This window comes from Grammomys surdaster, unplaced genomic scaffold (genome assembly GCF_004785775.1).
Source record: "Grammomys surdaster isolate TR1022 unplaced genomic scaffold, NIH_TR_1.0 193, whole genome shotgun sequence".
Taxonomy (NCBI): domain Eukaryota; kingdom Metazoa; phylum Chordata; class Mammalia; order Rodentia; family Muridae; genus Grammomys; species Grammomys surdaster.
The window spans coordinates 1,166,395-1,174,059 of NW_021604638.1; positions in this window are offsets into that span (position 1 = coordinate 1,166,395).

Genomic DNA, 7,665 nt, shown 5'->3' on the forward strand with positions numbered 1-7,665 from the left:
ACCTGTGCTCCTGGCCATGCACCTGTGCTCCTGGCCATGCACCTGTGGGCCTGACTACACACTTGTGCTCCTGCCCATATACCTGTATCCCTGATTAGCTCTACTCCTGTCCATAAATCTGCTTCTGTGTCTTTGTGCTCCTGTCCATCTCTCGGCCACACCAGTAGACAACCACATATACTCTTGTGAGTCTGACAGATGGTGATGTCCAATTGACTATGCAAGCCTGTTAAATCATGGGTGTGATTTTCATCCAGGTTGAATGGGTCTGCTTTTCTATGGAATCCCTGTTTCTCTGGGTGTGATTTAAGCTGGAAGTACAAAAGCTGGAGCATGTCATTTGCTTCCCACAGTTGCCCCATGGCCTCAGAATAGCTATCCCTCCCCAGGTCCTCCAGTCCTCGTGGATCCATTACTACAGCAGCTGCAGGATGATCTATATCTGTGGCAGATAACTGTGTCATGCAATTGGCAGTGATGTTGGTACCCAGTGTTTCATAGGAAACTGGCTTTGTAGGAGCCAAAATAGCTCTCATTTGTAGTGTTAAGAGCTCTGTAGCACGTTACTCCTACTGCATCAACGTCAGTCAAGCCAAGGAGACAGTAGGTGTGTCTGGTTGGCTCTCATTAGCTGTGTGGACTCCTATTGATATCCAGTTCAGCCAGGCCCTGTTCCTAAAGCCACACAGGAATCTGGAGGTATCAAAAGGTGGACCTTCAGGAGATACTGCCATCCCTAGGGCAAGGGAGCCCATGGAAGAGGCAGGAGTCTGAGATCCTAAGTCAGAGCTCAGAGGAGCCTCATGGAAGTGGACAGAGTCCCAAGAAAGAAGTGTTGTCTGGCCAGGGCCATGTTGCTTGCTATGGGAATGCCCTGAGGCTATGATGTACCACTCTTCCTAGGAAGATGAGAACCAACACCCATTCATCCCCATAACACACAAAAGACATACTAAAGAAATGATTCTTCTCTCTTACTGCAAGTTCATCCAGTGATAGTTTAGAGGGTTTACTCACAGAAGCATAGATGAGGGGTTACTTACCAGGGACATGGATGACTCAAGACTACCACAGCATGAGTAACAACTCAAAAAAGCCATATCCCTGGAGCAACTTGTCCAAATTTTAGGCAGTCCCATAGAAGAGGCTCCTCTCCCTCAGCAGGTTCTCGATGCTTCTATAACCTTAGGGCCTTGAGAATCTTATAACTTTCTGACCTTCCTGAAGCTTGTAAGTATTATGGACTTTCTGAACTTTGTATGTTTCCTGAATTCTACCAGACTTCCTCCTTCCCCAGGTGGGACTGCTTTGATGTGAAGAGCAAAACCCACATAATACGTTACTTCTGGGATTATAAGAAATATCAGGACACTGGGACACTGTGCTGCTGGATAAAGGGCCACTACTAAACTGATAGTGACAGACATGAGCACCAAGTCTTTCCCATGGCCTCATTCCTGCTTTGATGTCTTTCTTAAGTACCTGCCTTGGTGGAACATGTCAGGGGCCTTACCTGACAAAAAATGGCAGTTGCAAACCCAGAGAGATAACAGTTTCCCGTCTCCCACCCACTTTCCTTTCTTTAAACATGATAAACATTTTTTTTTTAAATTTTAGAGCATGTCTTGCTCTCTAACTCGGTCTTGTGTTCTCCATTCCTCTGCCTCAGCCCCCTGAGTCCTGGAATTACAGGGGTGGGGCTGACATTGCTCTTACTGACTGTCCTGTCGCTAAGCAGCCGCGACCCATGCAGCTTCAGCAGCAGTCAGTTGTGTTCCTTCTCTTACACTGGCAGAAGCCTGATGCAGACTCTCATTTGTGGGCTTTCATTGCTGCTGTCCATCAAGCTGGGCAGGAATGTGAGGGGAGGGTCTCATCGTATCCATGGTGAGGAGCCAGAGATGATTGCTGCTTCTCAGCTTGTGTGAGCGAAAGCTCCTGAAAAGAAGCTGTGTCTGCAGAGACTGACAGGCTAATTAGAATCTCAGCAATGAGGGGAAACTGGAATGTTGTGGGTCCGAAGGCTACTTACCTTCCTTATCTCAGGCTAGTTCTAGGCCTCTGGGTCAGCCATTCCTTCTCTGTTTCTGTGTCAGAAATAACATCCTGTGACTAATAGGTAAAGGCTGTTTAGAATCTAGTAACTTAGAAGACTATGAGTTTCCACCAATCCAAGAGCTAAGAATGTTTAGATGGCATCATGGGCTTATAGAAAAATCTTCCCTCATCTCACTGTGCCTGTCTCTCTGATGGACCTACCCAGGATAAAACTGTGCTCTGATCTATGCCTTTCTTTGTTCTGTAAAACTGTAAAAACGTCATGAAACTGCTTACACACTGGGACGTGGAATTTGGAGTAACCTAAATCTGTATTCCTGGGCCATGACCACCACTCAAAATGGTTTTTTTAAATGAGAGCTCTTTTAGATGTCTTACTCTCTTTTGTGATGGCATTTGCTTTCTCCTTTTATTGGGTCCAGGAGCCCAGCCCACAGAATGGTGCCACCTGTGTAGACTGGGTCCTACCTCACATGGCCTGTCTAGAAGCTTCTTATGTGAATGCTCAGAGGTTTGTTTCCTAAGTTGACTCCAGAGCGTGCCAAGTTGATAATGTTAAGTGCTGTAGACACCAACTGCAAGGTTGGTGGTTGTTTTGTTATTGTTGTTGATTTTTAAAATTTATTTTAGATATATGTGTGAGTGTGTGTGTGTGTGTGTGTGCACATGCGCGCCTGTGTGTGTGTGTCTCTCTCTGTGACTCATGTGTATTTGTGTTCTTGTGTGTACCTCTCTGTGTGTGTCTCGTGTATGACTCTCTCACACATGTACATGTGTTTTGTGCACATGTGCATGTGGTATCTACAGATGCCAGAAACATCAGACCCCTCTGAAGCTGGAGACTCAGGGGTTTTAAGCCCCTTGACATGGGTGGTGGGAACTGAACTTGGGTTCTCTGCAAGCAAAGTGTGTGCTCTTAGCTGCTGAGCTATCTTTCCACCCCCTGATGTTTTTCTAAACACCTACAGGCTTAAGAGTCCTCTGTGTTTTGTTATTAGTCATCACCAGTCTTATACAGGTCTCCAGTGAGAAGGAGAAAGTGGGAGGAAAGGAAATACAAAAGGTACAGTTAAGAAGAAAAAGAGCAAGAGGAAACTTAGTCTTGAAGCCAAGGCTTGTACTGAAACACACAAGAGGCTTGGGGGCATGGTTGCTGATCTGAGCTGGAGAGAAGAGAGAGAGCCCTCAGTATCCCACCCAGCCAAGTTCAGAAGAGACTCTGAACGTTCAAATTGTGTTGAGACTGTGGAAGGCTATCAGGACTTTTGAAGTTGGACTAGGTACATTTTGCATTATGATAAGGCCAGGAGCCTACGGTGTCCAGGGCATGGGATGTGTCTCAATGATGATGCCCTTCATAGACTCATAGGGTTGAATACTTGGTCCATAGTTGGCAGAACTGCTTTGGGAGGCTCACGTGGTGTGGTCTTATCAATGGCTTATGTCCTAAGATCAACAATCGACAAATGGGACCTCATAAAATTGAAAAGTTTTTGTAAGTCAAAGGACACTGTCAATAGGACAAAATGGCAATCAACAGATTGGGAAAAGATCTTTACCAATCTTACATCTGTTAGGTGGCTAATATCCAATATATACAAAGAACTCAAGGAGTTAGACTTCAGAGAACCAAATAACCCTATTAAAAATAGAGTACAGAGCTAAACAAAGAATTCTCAACTGAGGAATTTCAAGTGGCCGAGAAGCACCTGAAGAAATGTTCGACATCCTTAGGAGCCAGGGAAATGAAAATCAAAACAACCCTAAGATTCCACCTCACACCAGTCAGAATGGCTAAAATCAAAAACTCAGGTGACAGCAGATGCTGGCAAGGATGTGGAGAAGAGGAACACTCTTCCATTGCTGGTGGGACTACAAGCTAGTACAACCACTCTGGAAATCAGTCTGGCAGTTCCTCAGAAAATTGGAAATAGTTCTACCTGAAGACCCAGCTATACCACTCCTAGACATATACCCAAAAGACATTCCAACATATAACAAGGACACATGCTCGGCCATGTCTATAGCAGCCTTATTTATATTAGCCAGAAGCTGGAAGCAACCCCCATGTCCCTCAACAGAAGAATGGATACAGAAAATGTGGTACATTTACACAACGGATTCCTACACAGTGATTAAAAACAATGACCTCATGAAATTCCCAGACAAATGGATGGAACTAGAAAATATCATCCTGAGTGAGGTAACCCAGTGAGGTCACAAAAGAACACACATGGTATGTGCTCAGTGAAAAGTGGATACTAGCCAAAAAGCTCACAATGCCCATGATACAACTCCCAGACCATATGGAGCTTCAGAGGAGGGAAGACCAGGGTGTGGATGCTTCAGTCCTGCACTGAGGGGGGAACAGGATGATGGTGGAAGGTGGAGGGAGGGAAAGAGGAGGGGAGGAAATAAAGGGGGCAGTATCAGGTACTGGAGGGGACAGGAGAGAGGTACGGAAGATCAGAAAGTCGAATACAAATATGTAGCAGGGTGATAACCACTGGAGGGTCCCAAATGCCAGTGAAATGAGAGGCTCCCAGGACCCAACGGGGATGATTTTAGCAGAGAAGGGGAGATAGAACCTGTAGAGACCACCTCTGGTAGATAGGCACAGCCCCTGGTTGTGGGATGGGGCCACACACCCATCTCAAAGTTTTTAATCAAGGAATATTCCTGTCCAAAGGAAGAACAGTGACAAAAAAAAAAAAAAAAAAAAAAAAAAAAACAGAGACTGAAGTCAGGGCCATCTGGGGACATCCCTACCTGGGAATCCCATCCTGTCTGCAGACACCAAACCCGACACTGTTGCCGTTGCCAAGAGGTACTTACTGACAGGAATTTGGTATGACTGCTCCTTAGAAGGTTCAGCCAGCAACTGACCAAAACAGATGTGGATGCTTGAAGCCATCAGACTGGGCTCAGGAACCCTGGTGGGGGAGCTGGCAGAAGGACTGGAGGAGCTGAGGGGGATAGGAAGAATAACATCAGCTCGCCGTACCACCCTGTGCTCCCAGGGACTAGACCACCAACCAAGGAGTGTACAGGGAGGGATGATGGCTCCAGATACAAATGTAGCAGAGGATGGCCTTGTCTGACAGCAACTGGAGGGGAGGTCCTTGGTCCTGGGGAGATTTGATACCCCAGTGTAGGGAGATGTTGGAGGCATGGGGTAGGAGAGGGTGGGGGAGCACCCTCATATAGGCAAAGGCAAGGGGGGAGAGGGAGGTTGTGGGATGGGGGCTTGTGGAGGGGTAATCAGGAAGTGGGATATCATTTGAGATGTAAACAAATGGAATGAATAATAATAATAATAGAAGAGATACATCACCGGGGGCAGGCTTTGAGGTTTCAAAAGACTCAGACCATCCTCTCTCTCTCCATCTGTCTGTCTCTCTCTCTCTCTGCCTCATGGTTGTAGATCAAGATATGAACTCTCAACTGTTCCTTGACTTCACCATCATGGACTCTAACCCTCTGAACCTGTAAGCTAAATTAAACATTAAGCAAATTAAGTCAAACTAGAACATATAAGCTCCCCTAGCCGTGCCGTTTTATCACCGCAGTAGGACTCAGGCGGTGTTCACGGTAGCCGTGCGTTCTTGCTCTGAGGTTCCCGTCCCACGCCCCTTCCACCGTTCAATCCCTAAGACAGCGGACGTTCTTGGGGGCTCATGAAAGAATGACTCATGTTCCAGGGAAGGAGTACGGGAGACAAATGAGATAATTAACGGGACCAGGGAGCGAGGAGGTCTTCAAAAGCTGAAACAGTGGAAGCAAGGGCCAGCTGAAGGACATCCTAATGGCCAATGCTTAAGTGACAAAATCACATGACATAGCAACGGAGCTTAGCAGGGACTGCAAAAAGAGATAGCCTTTTGCGAGCGTTAAGCCAGCCTGAGCTACATAGTAGACCCTGTGTTAGAAATTTAAAAAATATATATATCTTGGGAAATGACAACACATAAAGGCAGTCAATGGCAAGCCTGAAGGGCTGAGCCTGACCCTGACCCCTGACCTCTGACCCTAGGACCCACATGATGGAAGGAGACAACTCCTACTCTACCACCTCCACCCTTGCCCGTCAATCAATCAATCAATCAACAAAACATGTTTCAAAAACAAAACAAAAGTAAAAAAGAAAATAAACAGATTTGTATCTGTAATTATACAAATAAATAAATGGCCGGACAGAGCCCGGTTTCTACACTTTGAGTTGTGACCCCCCCTATAAAGGCCATGTAGCTGAAGGTGGGCTTAGGAAAATGCTGGCAACAGTAAAGAATTCCTGAATTCAGAATCAAATGCAAACTGGATGCGAGGTGATTCTGGCTGTGATGCCCATGTGCTGTCGTGGGCCTCACTCCAGCCTTGGTTCTGAGCTCAGGGTCCCACAGCTTGTTCAGCTCATCACAAGGTAAAGCTCTGTTCACTGCCGCTAACAGAACCTGAGACTATGAAATGTTACAAGTTCAGTGCCTTTACTGTATACATAAAAAACAATTGTTTGCTCTTGTTAAAAGAGAATGGTTTGATTAGGAAAAACAATATTTAATGTATTCTAATGTCACTCCTCAGCCTGTAAGTGTCAAATTAACATATGTCTGGATTGTATCAAAATAGAATGTTTGATTTTAAAAATTGCTATCACATACATATGTTTATGTATGTATGTGTATGTATTTATGTATGTTTGGTTTTTTTGACAGCCTTGTATAGCCCAGGCTGGCTTCAGACTGACCGTGTGGCTGAGGCTAGCCTTGAATTTCTGAGAATCCCACCTCAGGCTCTGAAATGCTGGGATTACAGGTGTGGACCACCAGGCCCTACAAAACAAACAAAGAAGTGTAACATGGACTTGCTGGCTTGTGTGTTATAAGAATTGTTGGCCATCAAGAGAGCTCAGCAGGCAAAGGCATTCGCAGCCAAACCTAACTACCTGAGATCAGTCCATGGAGCCCACACCGTACAAGGAGCGACTCACTCATGGTTTCCTCATGCTACAGTGCACACACATGAACATGTGCACACACGTGGGGCCATGTGCATATTCATGCAAATGCTTGCACAGAATAAATGGATCTTATGATTTAAAAATTGTTAGATGTAGTGGCATGCCCCTTTTATCCTAGTGCTGAGGAGGCAGAGGCAGGCAGATCTCTGTGAGTTCGATGCTGGCCTGGTCTACAGAGTGAGTTCCAGGACAGCCAGAGACTCTGTAAGCCATGTGTAGCAGCTCATGTCTCTGGTGACAATGCGAGGGAAGACGAAGCAGGAGGTTTATCATGACTGTAAGCAACAGCCCCAGACCAGTCTGGGCTCCAGAGTGAGATCTTGTCTCCAAACAAATGGAACCACAAACATTGCTAAGTGAATTCTGACTTGAGATTGAGGACAGACTTTCCAACGGCTTCTGAAATGACCTTAGACATCTGATACTCTGCAGTTCTGTGAAGCAGTATTCTCAGAATTGACAATCATAACATCAAAATGTCAATCTACTCTGAGAAAAACAATCTGTAAATACATGTCCACTCATTCATTCTTAAAAAAAAAAGAGTGTGTGTGTGGTGTATGTGTGTATGTGGTGTGTGTGTGTGTGTG